Source organism: Periplaneta americana, chromosome 15 (assembly GCF_040183065.1).
Source record: "Periplaneta americana isolate PAMFEO1 chromosome 15, P.americana_PAMFEO1_priV1, whole genome shotgun sequence".
Classification (NCBI taxonomy): domain Eukaryota; kingdom Metazoa; phylum Arthropoda; class Insecta; order Blattodea; family Blattidae; genus Periplaneta; species Periplaneta americana.
This window is the reverse complement of record NC_091131.1, coordinates 184344290-184360332: the sequence shown is the minus strand read 5'-3', so window position 1 is coordinate 184360332 and position 16043 is coordinate 184344290. Positions and strand designations below refer to the sequence as shown.

Genomic DNA, 16043 nt, shown 5'->3' with positions numbered 1-16043 from the left:
ATGAAGCCAGCGTACTTTATTTCAATTAATTACAATACTAGATACTGTAAAAATAATGAAAACTATAAGGTATAATTTTTCATAATATACTATATGTATCTCGCTTTTAGTTCAAATTGTGTATATTATCAAACGTATTATTTATAATGTAGATTATTCACACATAAGAAGGGCGCAATAATTTAAATTTAATAAAACAAATACGGTAAACTAACAAAAATGGATTAGACAAGAGTAACATCAGTAACGCTGCACTTAGGCCTAATCATAATTTACTTTACATCCCAGTCAATGTTTCACTTTCACGTGTATATTAGTACAAATATTTACTGTTTATAACACCAAAAATTCACTTAACCGCATAAGGGCGCAACATTTAATCGAAATAAAGGCAGGTATTACACATAGGAACTTTGCCTGCAACAAAGTAATTTTCACACCAAAAATATTATTATACCTTACGTTGCAAGTGAATTGTGTCTCACAGTCACTGTTTAAAATTTTACTGACGCGATTACACTGCATTTCAGAGAAATATATGTTATTTTTCATGTACTACAACTAATTGATATGGTTGAAAGACCGCCCTACGCGATCAGCTGTTAAGCGAGTCACGTGGTCTGCCTGTATTAGATCACGACGGCAGTGCCTGTGCCCAACATGGGACATCATGGCTAACATTCATTCATTCAATGTTTAAAATAATAATAATAAAAAATAATAATATTAATAATAATAATCATAATAATATAATAATAATAATAATAATAATAATATTATTAATATCACGAGGAAATCTTCAAGCAAAAATCAGTAAGTTGAGCTTAGTAACACAGTATTTTCAGCAGAGCGGTCTACTTAATCACATGCGTCTCCTCATGTCATAATACGAATGCGCCTTCTTCCGGGTGTAACGCTGCCAATAGAATTATTTTTAAATTCTGCATATTTATATCATAGAAGTGAATCAGAATAAGGAAAGGAGGCATTGCTGGAGAGACGGCTGCAAATATAATCAATTGTTAACAGAAATTTGAAATTGTTAACTTGTATCTAACTACACGAGAGTTTGCGGGATGAATTTCTATTCGCCGCGCAAGAGTCACTGGAAATGAAATGTAGCCAACATACTTAGCACAAATTGAAACCGGAGCAGCCGTCCAAAGGTTAATCTGAATACAATGTAGCCAACATATCTTGCACCAATCAAATTTCTAATCGCCGCGAAAGTGTTGCCGGGAATACAATGTATCCAACATTCAATACACCAATCAAATTTATAATCACACAATATATATCAGACATATTCCATTAATCAAATTTGTAATCGCCACGCAAATGTTACTGGAAATAAAATGTAGCTAAGATAACTTGCACCAATCAATATTTTTGTAATCGCCGCGGAAGTGTTACTGGGAATACAATGTAGCCAACATACCTTCCACAAATAAATTTTTTAACATAGACTTACTAAATAACAGCTAAAACCGCTCACTGGCGCTAGTGTTATGCTCCCAAATTGAACAGCCGACGAGTGGCCATTTGTTTGGTAGAGCTGAATAAATATGGTTATTTCGTGTGCTGCTTTTAATTACAGCAATGCACACGGATGTAAAGATAAAGAAGGAAGGACTGCTATATTTTACTGATTAGTTAATCCATAATTTCTACGACGAATTTTTCTCCATATTATATCCATATATTTTTCTGACAGAGGAAACTTGAAGCATGAAGAGTCGCATGGCAAGTAGGATAATAGTTGTCTTCTGTAACATAATATGGAGAAAAATTCGTCGTAGAAATTATGGATTAACTAACCAGTTAAATATAACAGTCCTTCCTTCTTTATCTTTACATCCGTGTGCATTGCTTATGAGTAAAGATTAACCGAAAGTGGATAGGTGCAAACCGCAGATAGAACTTCTACTCTACAATGAATCATTCAAAATAGTTGTTACCTTTCAAACTACGTTGTTACACATTATTATTATACTTCATTCACTCCATATCATTCATTTTCTTCAAACAGCTGTTGTTTCAGTGCATACATGAACAATTATTCACCGAATTTAAAGATACCGAAACTGCATGAATTATAAAATGGTATTTTTTTTAATATAATGGTTGAAAGTAATTCTTGTTAGTAGCTAATGGATTAATGAAACATTTTCTTTAACTGCTGCTGCTGCTGTTGTTGCTACTGCTACTCTACTACTACTACTACTACTACTACTACTACTACTACTACTAATAATAATAATAGCAATAATAATAATAATAATAATAATAATAATACGTTTTTAACTTCATACAGCAGTTTAACCTACAGACTAAATTAAAAAGTTTACATAGTAATTCTTTTATTAACCGTGTTTATGAATGTGATACTAATAATAATAATAATAATAACAACAACAACAACAACAATAATAATAATAATAATAATAATAATTTTATTTTTTTTTATTTTATTTATTTATTTATTTATTTATTTATTTATTTATTTATTTATTTATTTAATGTGCTGTACAACAGCCAGTGGCCAATTACAGTTCAGCACAAATATAACAAAAACATAAAACAGAACATAACAACAAATGATGATGAGAATGAATGATAGAAAATGGCAATGAGATGAAATACAAACAATATAATAGTCTACATCAATCATTGATAAATAATAATTATAAAATTATAAATTTAGTACAATGAGATAATTGAAATAATGGAATTGTCTACATTAATCAATTGACCAAATGCAAGAAATAAAATGGACAAATAATTATAAAATTAGATCAGTGAGTTAAAAACTCAAAGATATACTACACATTAAATGGATCCAAGTTGAATCCATGCAAATTAGCTTATTTAATGCATCTGCAGACCGGAGAGAGAGATTTAGGATTCTTATTATAAAACAATTTATGAAATCTTAAACCATTAGCAGGAATACGAAGACTGATATTGCTTATGAAAGATTCACAATCAATATCACCCTTAATGACTTTACAAAAAAATAAATAATCAAGATCCTGACGTCTGGTGAACAAACTACCGCAATTGAAATAATTGCATTTAATCTCATAGTTATAATCGGAATTTGGTAAAAATCTATAAGAACACAAGGAAATAAATTTTCTTTGAATATTCTCCAATTTAGCCGAGTCAGTGGAAGTAATGGAGTTCCATACAACAGATGCATATTCAAGCTTGGATCTAACCAACGTATAGTACAAAATTAATAAACACATAGGAGTGGAAAAAGAATAAGTTATAGACCTAATTAGACCAAGCATTCTTAACGAATGGGTATAAATATATTGCACATGATCATGGAAATATAATTTTGAATCAAGTAGGACACCAAGATCTCTAATACAATCTTTCCTAGTAATTACGACATTACTGAGAGAATAGTTAAATTTTAGGGAGATAGTTTTCCGTGAAAAGGAAATAACAAAAGTTTTGGATTGATTAATTTTCATTCCATTTTCAACAGACCATTGTGAAATTGAATTAATGTCATTTTTAAGAATTTGACAATCGACCAAACTATTAATTTTGCGAAAGATTTATAATAATAATAGTAATAATAATAATAATAATAATAATACTAATAATAATAATAATAATAATAATAATAATAATAATAATAATAATGCTTTTTACTTCATACAGCAGTTTAACCTACAGACTAAATTGAAAAGTTTGCATAGTAATTCTTTTATTAACCATGTTTATGAATATTCACATTCAGAGTTCCTATGAAAATGATGCAAGTCTGACTGCCAGGATTGCCGGTTATCCCTATTTAGGCGGGATTCTCCCAATTTCCCTGTTGGATCCCAATTAAAGAGAGTTGGGATTGACAAAAATCCCGATTTTAAAAATATCAGTCTAGAACATATTTAAATTATTTATATTTCCCATTAACCGATATTTTTATTTATATATTGACTCAGATGATAACATTGTAAACATAGAGATAACCCGCGGATATTTAGTAAGTGTATGAGGTAGCCCAGCTGATTCCCGTAAGGCAACTAAACTCGCAAAATAATACTTCTCTTATTTCTACCGCATTGTTTATTAATCCGTTTCGATCCCTAGTCACTGCTCTCGCAATTAGTAAACATTGTGTCTTTTAAGTGTGTTGAGTGGCAAGAAAGACAGCGTTTTGATATCATATTTTTCGCTAGTAACAGACACATACAGTTGCAGCGTTTTATAGTCTAGTGATGTTTAAACATGGATTCGTCGTCAGATAGGCTACTGAAACTGTTGCAGTACCGGTTCCGCAAAAGAAAAGTTGCAAAATTAATTTAGTAGAAAATGGTTAAAACATATTCGTGGTTAATAAAAGAAATAAATTGTTACAGTGTTCACTGTACTGTGTGTTCTTCGTATTTGAGTGTTTCTCACGAAGGCGAATAGGCCTATTAGCCTACAATAAAAAGCACGCAAACACTGCTTTACAGAAAACTGTTATAAATCTTATAATAAAGTGTTGATAAGTCTAATGTCTTAAGCTAGCTTCTGATATCCTGATTTCCCTCGCAGAAAACCTAGCAACTCTGCTCACAGCAGAAACACAGTATTAAAGGTATCTCGCAAAGGAAGTATTGTTCCTTTAAACATAAACATTTAGCTTTTGGATACGCAATACAGCACGTGTTCAAATAGCGGTTTCAAAATCACGCGCGTTTTCGTCCAAACAAATAGCGGCTTTCCGCTGCTTCAATTTGGGAACATAGGCCTATTCCTCGCTTCTCAGCTACGGCGTGGTAGAGGCTCGATTTTTAATCGTCACGCAAGTGTTTCTGGGCGTGAAATGTAGCCAATATACCATGCACCAAACATATTTTGTAATCGCCGCACAAGTGTTGCTGGGAATACAATGTATCAAACATAGCGTTCACCAGTCAAATTTGAAATCACCGCGCAAGTGTTGCTGGGAATACAATGGATCAAATCTCTGCCATCCTTATATAATAAAGGCCGTAAAGCAGACCACGTGGCTCTCTTAAGAGCGACTTATGATATGATATTATTTTGGTGTGAAAATTACGTTGATGCAGGCAAAGTTTTTTTACGTGTATACCTATCTAAATTTCGATTAATTATTACGCACTTTTACGTGGTTAAGTAAAGTTTTGGTGTTATAAACTGTAAATATGTGTAATAATGTACTTTTGAAAGTGGAAACATTGACTGGCATATAAATGAAGATGTGATTAGGCCTAGGTGGAGCGTTACTGATGTTACTCTTGTGTAATCAGACCATTATTGTTTACTGCATCTATTTTATTACATTTAAATTATTGGGTCCTTCTTATGTGAGAATACCCTATATTATAAATAATACGATGTTTGATAATATACACAATTTCAACAAAACAGAGCTAGAAATATTTATACTAAAAATTATAAAATGATACCGCATAATTTTCGTTAGTGTTACAGTACATAATCTCGTAATTAATTTAAATAAAGCACGCCTCATTACGAAATTTTTACACATTCATTTAGGCTATGCACCATTCAATAATTTTAGTTGCATCGTACGGATATTTTAATATCTTGAAATTACAGGTTAAGTTATGTTTACTAATTATACATACCTCATTTCTAAATTCGCAATTATCCATTATAATTAAACATTACAAATTCAATTTGCCTATACTGTACTTCAATTTTTTTATTCGTTTCTTACGATACTGCAATCTGAACTGTGATTCGTCTAATACGTTACTAGGGCTAAACTAGCGCTGAGGTACACCTTGCATATAGGAATCTGTGGCAAGTTAATTTGGTTTTGGCTTTTATTATGCCATGCGTAAACGATCAACTGCATCTTCACAAAAAATATATATATTTCTTATAAATTCATCTAATTTCACTTACGAAATCACAGGAATTATCTCAGCGCTGGTTTCACCTGTTACTAATCAACAATGTATGCAGTGGAGGAGGGAAAGAACATGGCCAGCCTAACCCATTATCTCTTGAATTAGTTGCCTTATGAGCGTTGCCTCATGGGCTTTCGAACACTTGACTAAGCAACAGATGTACTGTAGTGTACTGATATAGGGTACTGTAACCTCAAAGCGCTGAGCAACTAGATTTTTTGTCCACCGCTGTGGAGCAATGGTCTGCGTTCTTGGCTTGAAACTAGCGGGCCCGGGTTCAATATCCTGGTTGGGACAGGTTACCTCGTTGGGTGTTTTGTAGTTTTTCATCAGTTACTCGAAGCAGAATTGCCGAGTAACTTTCGGCGTTGCACCTCGGACTCATTTCGTCTTAATTAATCATCTCAATATAGTTACAGGTTACCAGCAAGACATGGCGGACGTGATTCCAAGATCTGCATATAGGCAGCATCTGTCTGCGGGAGCTGCATATATCCAGCGAAGCAGCAGAGGCTTTTCAGTGGACTGGGGCAGATGGCGCCTTAGTGAGTCACGGAATCAACTGTGACATGTTCTTATGGTTAAGGATGCAGCAGATTCAAGCACATAAATTGCGAACAGATGTCATCGATCTGAGGAGAACGCAGGATAACATCACAGGAAGGCGGAGGATCAGGTCTCCAGTCAGGACTGGATGCTATGGCTGAATCGATACAATGACACCATGCGGTGAATCATGCGCTTGAAGAGCGATCTTAATAGACTTCAACAATCATCCCAATATAAAGAAGCTGCACAATAAGGCTAAGGCTACTGTACTTCCCAGCGGGTCGTCCTCCGAAAAGAAAAAAGAAACTAGATTTACAAGGTTATTATGTCGAATGTGAATGTGGTAGCACAATTACTGAAATTTCAGACCACTGTGTTAATATATTAATAAATATGTTGCTAAATAATTGAATAGCCGCCCAGAACAAGGATATAAACCTCTTTTCTCATAAGGAGACTTTTTCTTGAATAATGATTGACAATGATCCGCTATGTGCTATGTATAATGCTTGTACCTACCCATATTAATATCAGCACACGTCTGATTCTCAACCTCGCTCTAAAAATTAAAAGTATGTAGCCTACAGCATTCTGCGTTTTTTCCCCATTTTTTTTTAATTTTTGATATTCTGGTTACAACCTTGTTCTGGGCGGCTATTCTTATTATATCACAGTCAAAGCAAACATTTGAGAATAGAAATTTTCACACAAACTAGTCGTAGGTACTGATAAAAAAAATTCAGCACAAAGATCAAGAATGCTTAATGTATTCAGTTCAAATTAAGAAGCAGTTATATAATATAACACTTTCTGTCTACTTTTAATGTTCTCCAATGCACTGCCATTAGGATGCCATATAGGAATTATAGGTTATGTTTAGTGTATTCACCTTATATCCCTATATTCGCAAGTTATACCTACATTATAATTAAGTGTAATTTTTGTATGAATCCAACACATGCAATTTGCATTTATTTCAATCGTATTTATTTCTTTCTATGTTGGGTCGCATTGAATTATATTTATTGACTATCTACTACTAGAGCTGATAATATAACCATATGCACATTTCATAGTAGGGACTGGTGAATTTTCTACCCACTAATAAGGAAGGTAACTGAGTTCTAAACTTTATTTTAAATTCTTCTTCATTAAATATAAAAAATATACCTTCATTCTCATCTTTATCTGTTGATTCAAACATGTTAACTTGGTGAATTCTCTTCACGTTAAATAAGTAGGCACACTTTTATAAGTATTCCTGTAACACCTGTAACATATTATAAAAGAAGTTAATAGAACTCATGTACATACTACACTAAATGGAATTTTAATTGTACCATTTACTTCTTTCTTTTTATAATGGCTTGTATTTATCTATTAGGCCTATCTAACAGAGGAAGTAACATACAAACGTACGTACAGCTAATGTCATAGAAGGGAGTGTGATGAATTTTCTACCTAGAAGTAACGAAAGTAGAGAGATGTGTAAAATTAAAATCACAACATAAATTCTACTTTATTAAATCACAAAATAGCTCCCATTCTAAACTGCAAAAGGTTGAAGCAAACAGGTTATGATAACATGTAAACCTATGTTCACATTAAAATATCACAGTTTTGTAATTATTTCTACAAAATATTATGCAATAAAAAGTGAACAGATTTTATGCACACTTTACACTAAATAAAATTGAGCACTATTACGCAATTAAGTAATTTATTGCACGCGCTTCATACACTCAAATAGAAAAGCCGACACACAAATTACATTACGACCATGTCTAGATCCAGAAGGTATTACTCCAATACACCTTGCACCAAACAAATTTGTAATCGCCGCGCAAGTGTTGCTGGGAATAAAATGTACCCAGCAAACCTTGCGTCAATGAAATTTGTAGACGCCGCGCAAGTGTTGCTGGGAATAAAATGCACTCAACAAACCTTGCACGAATGAAATTTGTAGACGCCGCGCAAGTGTTGCTGGGAATAAAATATACCCAACAAACCTTGCACCAATGAAATTTGTAGACGCCGCGCAAGTGTTGCTGGGAATAAAATGTACCCAACAAACCTTGCACCAATGAAATTTGTAGACGCCGCGCAAGTGTTGCTGGGAATAAAATACACCCAACAAACCTTGCACCAATGAAATTTGTAATCGCCGCGCAAGTGTTGCTGGGAATAAAATGTAGCCAACATATATTGCACCAATCAAATTTGTAGTCGCCGCGCAAGTGTTGCTGGGAATTCAATATTATTATACAACAAATACCAATCAAAATTAAATATTCGCCGCGCAAGCCTTTCTGGGAATAAAATTTAGCCAACATACTTTGCACATGACCTACGAAAAATAATTTTAAATGATTTAAAAAAATTAGTAGAATACTAAATGCCACTCGCAAATCCTTCACTGTCAATGTTGATTTCCTTTATTTTATTAATTTTTGTCTCTTCCCTCTCTAATAATTACCGATGTTAGTTGGTTAAAATTTTATTTGGTATCTTTACAATTACCTTTTATTCTTGATAATATTAGGCCTATTTTTACTGTAAACGTAAAACTGGAATTACATAAATATATGGAAAGATTCGGTAATTTAATTATCACAATAGTTAATCTATTCAGTAATAATAACGTGGAAGTTCAATAGGTACGTGAAATCACTCCAACAAACTATTAAAGGCACTTCGGGACCTATGTTCATCTTTCCGACCAAAGTCTGTCCTTTATTATAATTAAATGAAGAATAGATCAGCAGTGAGATTGTTGATTGATTGATTTATTGATATAGTTCACAAGTACAGAACTTAATAATATAACAAAAGATCTATAAACAAATGTAGTTCTACATACTAAATATACAATTTCCTAGACTCATTATTTTAACGCAAATCCAGTGAGATTGTTACGCGGTAATAAAATAAATATTCGGACAAACTGGGATGCCTTTCCACAGCTGTAAAGCAAATTCCACAATGCGATTACTTACTGTGCAAAGCTGGTGCGGTTTGCGTAACAATTCATGGCTGCATTTCAGACAAAGCTAGCGAACATGTCACTACGGACACGAAAAATGCTTTTCTATAACCACTGCCTGCTGAATCGCATCCTATAGCTGCGTAAACTGCCTACTCAATCAAACTTCTTTTGCCGCTAGGTGGAAGGCAGTACCCACCGCTATTAACATTATCAGTATATGGAAAAAGTGACTACCTGCCACCTAGTGGCTACTCGCGCATAACCGTTGATTGGGCAGGCAGTTTAAATAGCCATAGGTTGTGATCCAGCAGGCAGTGTTTATAACACGCAACACTGAAACTTCCAACTTTAACTTTGTAAGTTCTCTGGTGCGAGAATCGGTAACAGGTTAAGATACATTAGCTTAGTTTAGGCGTTTTGTATGCATTGCATATACTAAGTGAAGTGAAATGTGTGTTTGCGTTATATTTTGAAGTGTTTTATATCTTTATTTCAAGTGAAAAATAATCACTTTTAGGTTACTTGCAGCGATCAATTCTTTCACATTTTTAGCCATTTTGTAATGTTTTCAAATCAATTCACGTCCTATACGAATTCTCTATATTCCAAACGACTTGAAAATTAGTTTCTTTTACTTTTTTCGTCAATAATACCTTCAGTGTCGCGTCCTATGGAAAACACCTGGGAAAATATTAAGAGATAATGCTTCGACATATAGCCACTACAGAAATTCTGTGATTTCCAGGCAAATGTGATGAATCAATTTTTTTCGAAAATGAGATTTTTCTGTAGGCTATGTTGTGCATCCTAATGTTAGGCCTATCTTTATTGTGGCAGAATATGATAATGTATCGCATTTCCATGATTTTCTAACCATATTGTAAGAAACATGATAATATGATTTTAAACAAGTCGTTCAAACTTGTAATTCTCGCTCCTGAAAGACTGCAAAAATGACGTTTTGTCTTGGAGCAACAATATTAGTCTCTAAGAAAATGTATTTGTAACATATTATATTCCCTGGCTGATATAAGAAGTATGTAGCCGGTTATTTAACGACGTTGTATCAGCCACAAGATTATTTAACATCGATGGGATTAGTCACAATGAGATGTCTTTTGAAGAATATGAGGTCGAAGATTCGCCATATGATTATCTGACATTCTGCTTACAGTTCGGGATAACTTGAGAAAACAAAGTCAGTTAATCAGCCGAAGCGGGAATCGAAACCACGCTCAAGCGCAGCTCCACATCGAAGGGAAGAGAACGTGTGATTGAAGCAGTGTTATAGTAGTCTCTAAGAATGGATGTAATACTCTTGCTGATCACAATGATGCTGTTCTACAATAAGGGTGTAACCACAGGACCAAGAACCCTAGCTAATGAAGTCAAAGATAACCTAGACCTACAGGAACAACCGTGTTAAGCAAGACGCGCAGTTGCAGTATGAGTGTGTAGTCCTAACTTACACTAAATAGCTATAAAACAAACACTCAACATTTACTTTTACACATAATTTTTAAAGAAGAATTCTCTGGAATAGTCCGAATTCACGTTAGAAATATGAACTAAATCATTTACGTGTAACGCATGAAACGTGTATAGCCTATACAATAGGCCTACTTATTTCTTCCCAAATGCGTTGGTATTTTTGCCCTGTTGTAAATAAAAATAGACATAGGTGTGCCTGTAACAAATTTTTAAAATAACAACAAATATACATAATACACAGAAAGCTTCAGCTTGTAGCTTGAATGTATAGCTGTCAAAGGAAAAAGTGACCGCTCTCCTGAAACAAAGTTCCCTTCGGGTATCTTCGCTACAATTCGGAGACAGGCGATGTTACATGTTGTTGGACCACTTTTCCTGATATATACAGTTATAATTGAAGTATACTGTATGTTATTCCATAGCATAATGGTAGCGTTCAGGCTTCTTATTCATGAGATCCTGCGTTCGACTACAACCTCGTGCTTTTTATGTCCTTTTTTGTTCTGTTTTTGAGAGAGACAAACTATACATAATGGCTCCTTTCTCTTTTACGATTACTTTAGTAATTAACATCAGGTTCATTAATATATTATGCCATGACTTTATCATTATGCTGTGGCTGCAAATGGAAAGAAAAAAGATTTTATTCTCAATAAAATATATTTCGTGGCATAAACAAAACAAATTTACTGGCGTCGGCCTTAAAACATTCAAACAATTAAGCGTTCAAAAAACAAAACAAAAAGCCACCATTCAATATTTAGTCTATCTTCCTCTTATCTCGATCATCTTGCAGTCGAGTGGGCATGGAATTGACTAGTCTTTGCAAATAGCGACTGTTCTTAGACAAGATATTCCAGGCATTCTGCACATACATACATACATAAGTGTTCTGTCCATGGGCAGGTCTTTCATTGCAAACCCAGCAATTTATAATCTTTCCTATTTTCTGCGTTCCTCTTAGTCTCCGCATATGATCCACATATCCTAATGTCGTCTATTATTCTTTTCAACCAGAGACCCAACCAATTCCTTTTTCTCTTTCTAATCAGTTTCAGCATCATTCTTTCTTTACTCACTTTTTCAAACACAATTTTCTTTCTTATTCTGTCTGTTCACTTCACACGCACCGTTCTTCTCCAAATCCACATTTCAAATGCTTCAATTCATTTCTCTTCATTTCGTCGTAATGTCCATGTTCTTTCCCCATACAATGCCACACTCCACACAAAACACTTCACTAGTCTCTTCCTTAGTTCTTTTTCCAGAGGTCCGCAGAAGATCCTTCTTCTTCTATTAAAAGCTTCCTTTGTTCATGTTTGCAGTTTTTCTTGGGAAGGATAGGCCTAAATACGGTAACATCCCGTTGCTTTCCGCACACCACTATCTCTTTCGCATCTTATTAAATTCCAGGGGGCCCAAGCGTGGAGATGAGGAGAGTAGATTTGACTAATTGGGCCCTCCGGACTTCACCGAAAGTCACGGCAAGGGTTAAATATTAATTGTATCAGGATGTTTGACCCTATCAGAGACCGGGAAATCTCAATTAGCCTTTGCCCCCCGCATCCTGGACTAGCTTCTACGAATCATCAGAAAATCTTAGAGTGTGATTGGGCCAATTTTTCCGAAAATGTTTCCACACTTTTGCCCTCGTAGCTCAGCGGACGAAAGTCGGAATTTAGATGTCAACGTCTCAGGTTCAATTCCTCGTTACTCCTTTTCATTTTATTGTGGTTCAAGATAGTATAATGTAATAATACAAAAAGAAAAACTAATACCAGTATTATGCAACTGGATTTTTCCAAACCTAATATTAAATTTATGTTATTTATATCGCTAAAGAACGATTACAATATAAATAACTTGAATATTATTTAGCCTATACAGCATCACTAAAGAACGATAACAGAATATAAATGATAAATATCGGTTTGTTTAATTAATATAAGATATTATATAATACGTATTTAATTATCTAAATAAAATAACCTATTTTACAAAGAAAGATGGTTATTTGTGTTATAATAATTACTTACATAAAATACAGATTATTTATATTGCGAAAGAACAATAACAATATAAATAACTTGAATATTGTTTTCTAATGCTAATGAAGGAAAACAGAATATAAATCATAGCTTGAATATTATTTATATCGCTAAAGAACGATAACAATATAAAAAACGTGATTATTATTCATATCGGAATTTCACAGATTTATTACAGATGTATTTAAGAAATTGTAGAAGAAAAGTAATTAGTAACAGTGTCCTATTTATTCTTCTTGGAGCCAAATTTGTAACTTTTAAAAGTGTGGTTACTATGTTGAAGTGTATGTGTTGTAACGGATGCTTGATTTGTTATGTATATGAGTCTGTTATGGGATGCTTGATGTCGTCGCAATGTCGTAATTACAGTTTGATTGTGTTTGTGTGACTATTGTGTATTAATTTATGATGTATGGTATGGAAAGCTGCATATTTGTGTTATAGAAGTGTTACGTATGTGTGTTGTTAATGTTTTTTATGTTTCAAATTGATACCTGATATTTGTTTTGCAATCGCAATGCCTAATTTACGGATTGTTTATGTTTTGTTTACATCGCGTAAGCTAATTTAATTTTCTTTTCCATTTCTCTTTATGCTTATGTTTTTTGTGTATAAAACTATGGCCCTAACATACATATGTAAAATAGGGCTAACCCCCATTGGAGATACAATAATAATAATTATTATTCATATCGTTATAAAACGATAACAGAATACAAATGATGACTTGAATTTTATTCATATCTCTAAAGAACGATAACAAAATATAAATAACGTGATATCCATAAAGAACGATAATGATAATTTGAATATCATTTACATCGCTAAAGAACGATTAAAAAATGAAATAAAAACTTGAAAAAGGCCCGAATCCACGACCTTTGAATCATTAAACAAGCACTCTACCGCTGGTCTACGAGGCGCAGATATGGAACAGTTTCATAGTTCCGGAACTGCTTGTAAAATCACATGCATCGTGTAACATCGCCACGACCCGAAGTGGATTTTGAAAATATTCGCTGTTCACGAGTGCGGCCACTTTTTTTTTGACAACTGTACAGTACGTATTACAATGATAAACGTACAATAAAATGGTGATTTTTCAATTTGGAGGTTAAACGTGATAAAATACAGAACTTCTTTATATACAGTACATAACTTTTTTAAGTATCTAAACTGTCTCTGCTGTAAATCATCAGTATATAACTTACCGTTATGTTCCACCGTTCCCATCGTAATCTGTTCCCATATCTTCAGGTTTACACTGAACTTTAATTAAACTCTGTACACAGAAACTACTTACGTGGACACAAACAGATTCCAACGAAGAAATACTGTCAAGGAAAATTATGCACTACACAATAATACTGGTGAACTCAATCTTGAAAATAGATGGTCTTGATTTTAGCGCATCAACGTAACTACTTAAATCAATTTACAACTCTTGGAAATATAAATTCAGTACCATAATATGAGGCGTCTAGAATCAAAACCCTCCAAGTTCATAAAACAAAATTTGTGGGAAAATGGAAAAAACCTTTTCCATAAAAGTAAACATTCTTGAGATATAAAAAAATGCTTTTATCAGGTATTTTATTATCATTAGATACGTTCAAACAAATTGTAGGATTGCCCCTTCATTGAAACTAAAAATTCGTGAGGTTAAATTAGCACCTAACTGATTTTGAAACTGAAAGGTGTATTTGGAGGCTTCTGAAAGTAAGAGAATTAGTTCTAAGGATAAAAATGATTCAAAAAGGAAAACATTTTAACTTACACATTACAAATTATGTAGGCAATGAAACCCAGACATGAAGTATGATTATGCACATGCTTTAAACATAACAGCAGTATAAATTTGAATATATGTTACACTTTTTAAGTTCATACAAATTTTACACAATATTGTCACATTCCTCTTCCTCCAGCTTAACAGTTTCTTCTTCGTCTTCTTATTCTTCACGTTCAATTCTATTGTTTTTTCTTGTTACTACCTTTGCAACAACGGTGTCAGTTCTATAGTTCAACTCATCTTGCACTGTTATCTGTTCTTTCAATGCAGATCGTCTTAAAATAAATCTTTTACAGGGACTCAACTTAAAATAGCAGGAGATGTTAAAATTATGTCTGCCTCTTTCTTCCAGTCTTGAAGAGGTAAGCCTACATCTTCATTTTCAAGATTAAAGACTCTTCCATGTTTGCCAATAATATCTTTATATTCTTGGGGATCTACAATCACTTCCTTATTTCTTTTTCGATTACTTCAAATATGCGATCGGGAGGGAGAAATGAATGCCCAACCACAGGAAATGTAATTTACACTTTTTTAATAGAGATGCTTCAGTGAGTAGCCATTTAGAGCACATTCCAATCATTGTTGTATTTTTATTTTGTGCATTAATAAAATTGTCTTATTGCTGATTATCTGGTGAAGAGTAGAAAACGGAATGGAACTTCTTTATGTCCAACAAACTTAAACTGTTGGATTTCCATTTAGTCGCAACAGCATGATTACAAGGTGGTATAGCAGGAGGGCACAAGAGGAGTGCCGACAAAATTATGTAATTAATTATTAATTGGTAAGAATAGGCCTACAGCATGTTATAATAATTTAATACTGTACATAATATTTATTTTCATCATATTATGTTTTCTATGTGATGAAAATATAATTTCAACCACACATACCTTTCTTTCCTTTTCATTTCTCTTTTCCATTTCTCCCTATTTAATTTTTTTATAGGAGCTTTTCTTTGTGAACATTTTTGTAACTCACAGATCATTCTATCCACCATTTCACTGAATATTATTAGAGTAGAAATTAAACTTAATAAGGTTTAACAAGAGCTTAACCACACAAATAATAAATCAACATCGCACAGCTGAGGAATGCTGGGTAAAGCAGTCCCACAACCTGATTGGCAAAAAAGGGACTTGGAGGTTTTTGAAACTAACAATGGCCGAAATTCAGTTGGATCTAGCGGATATTGAAACTAACCCTAACTTTTGTCCAGCATTTTCAGAGGAATCCAGCGGATATTGCAGAAAAATAATGCCAGC

At 33.5% G+C, this 16043-nt stretch overlaps 1 long non-coding RNA gene across 2 annotated transcripts in view; it reads left to right on the top strand.

Annotated features, from left to right (window-relative positions):
• LOC138715573 (uncharacterized) overlaps positions 1–8819 on the top strand; it is a 105928-nt gene extending 97109 nt beyond the window's left edge. For both annotated transcript variants that reach the window (XR_011336472.1, XR_011336473.1), the window contains one exon: positions 6323–8819. This is a non-coding gene — a long non-coding RNA (uncharacterized lncRNA). The remainder of the gene's footprint in view (positions 1–6322) is intronic.
• The last annotated feature ends 7224 nt before the right edge of the window (positions 8820–16043 follow it).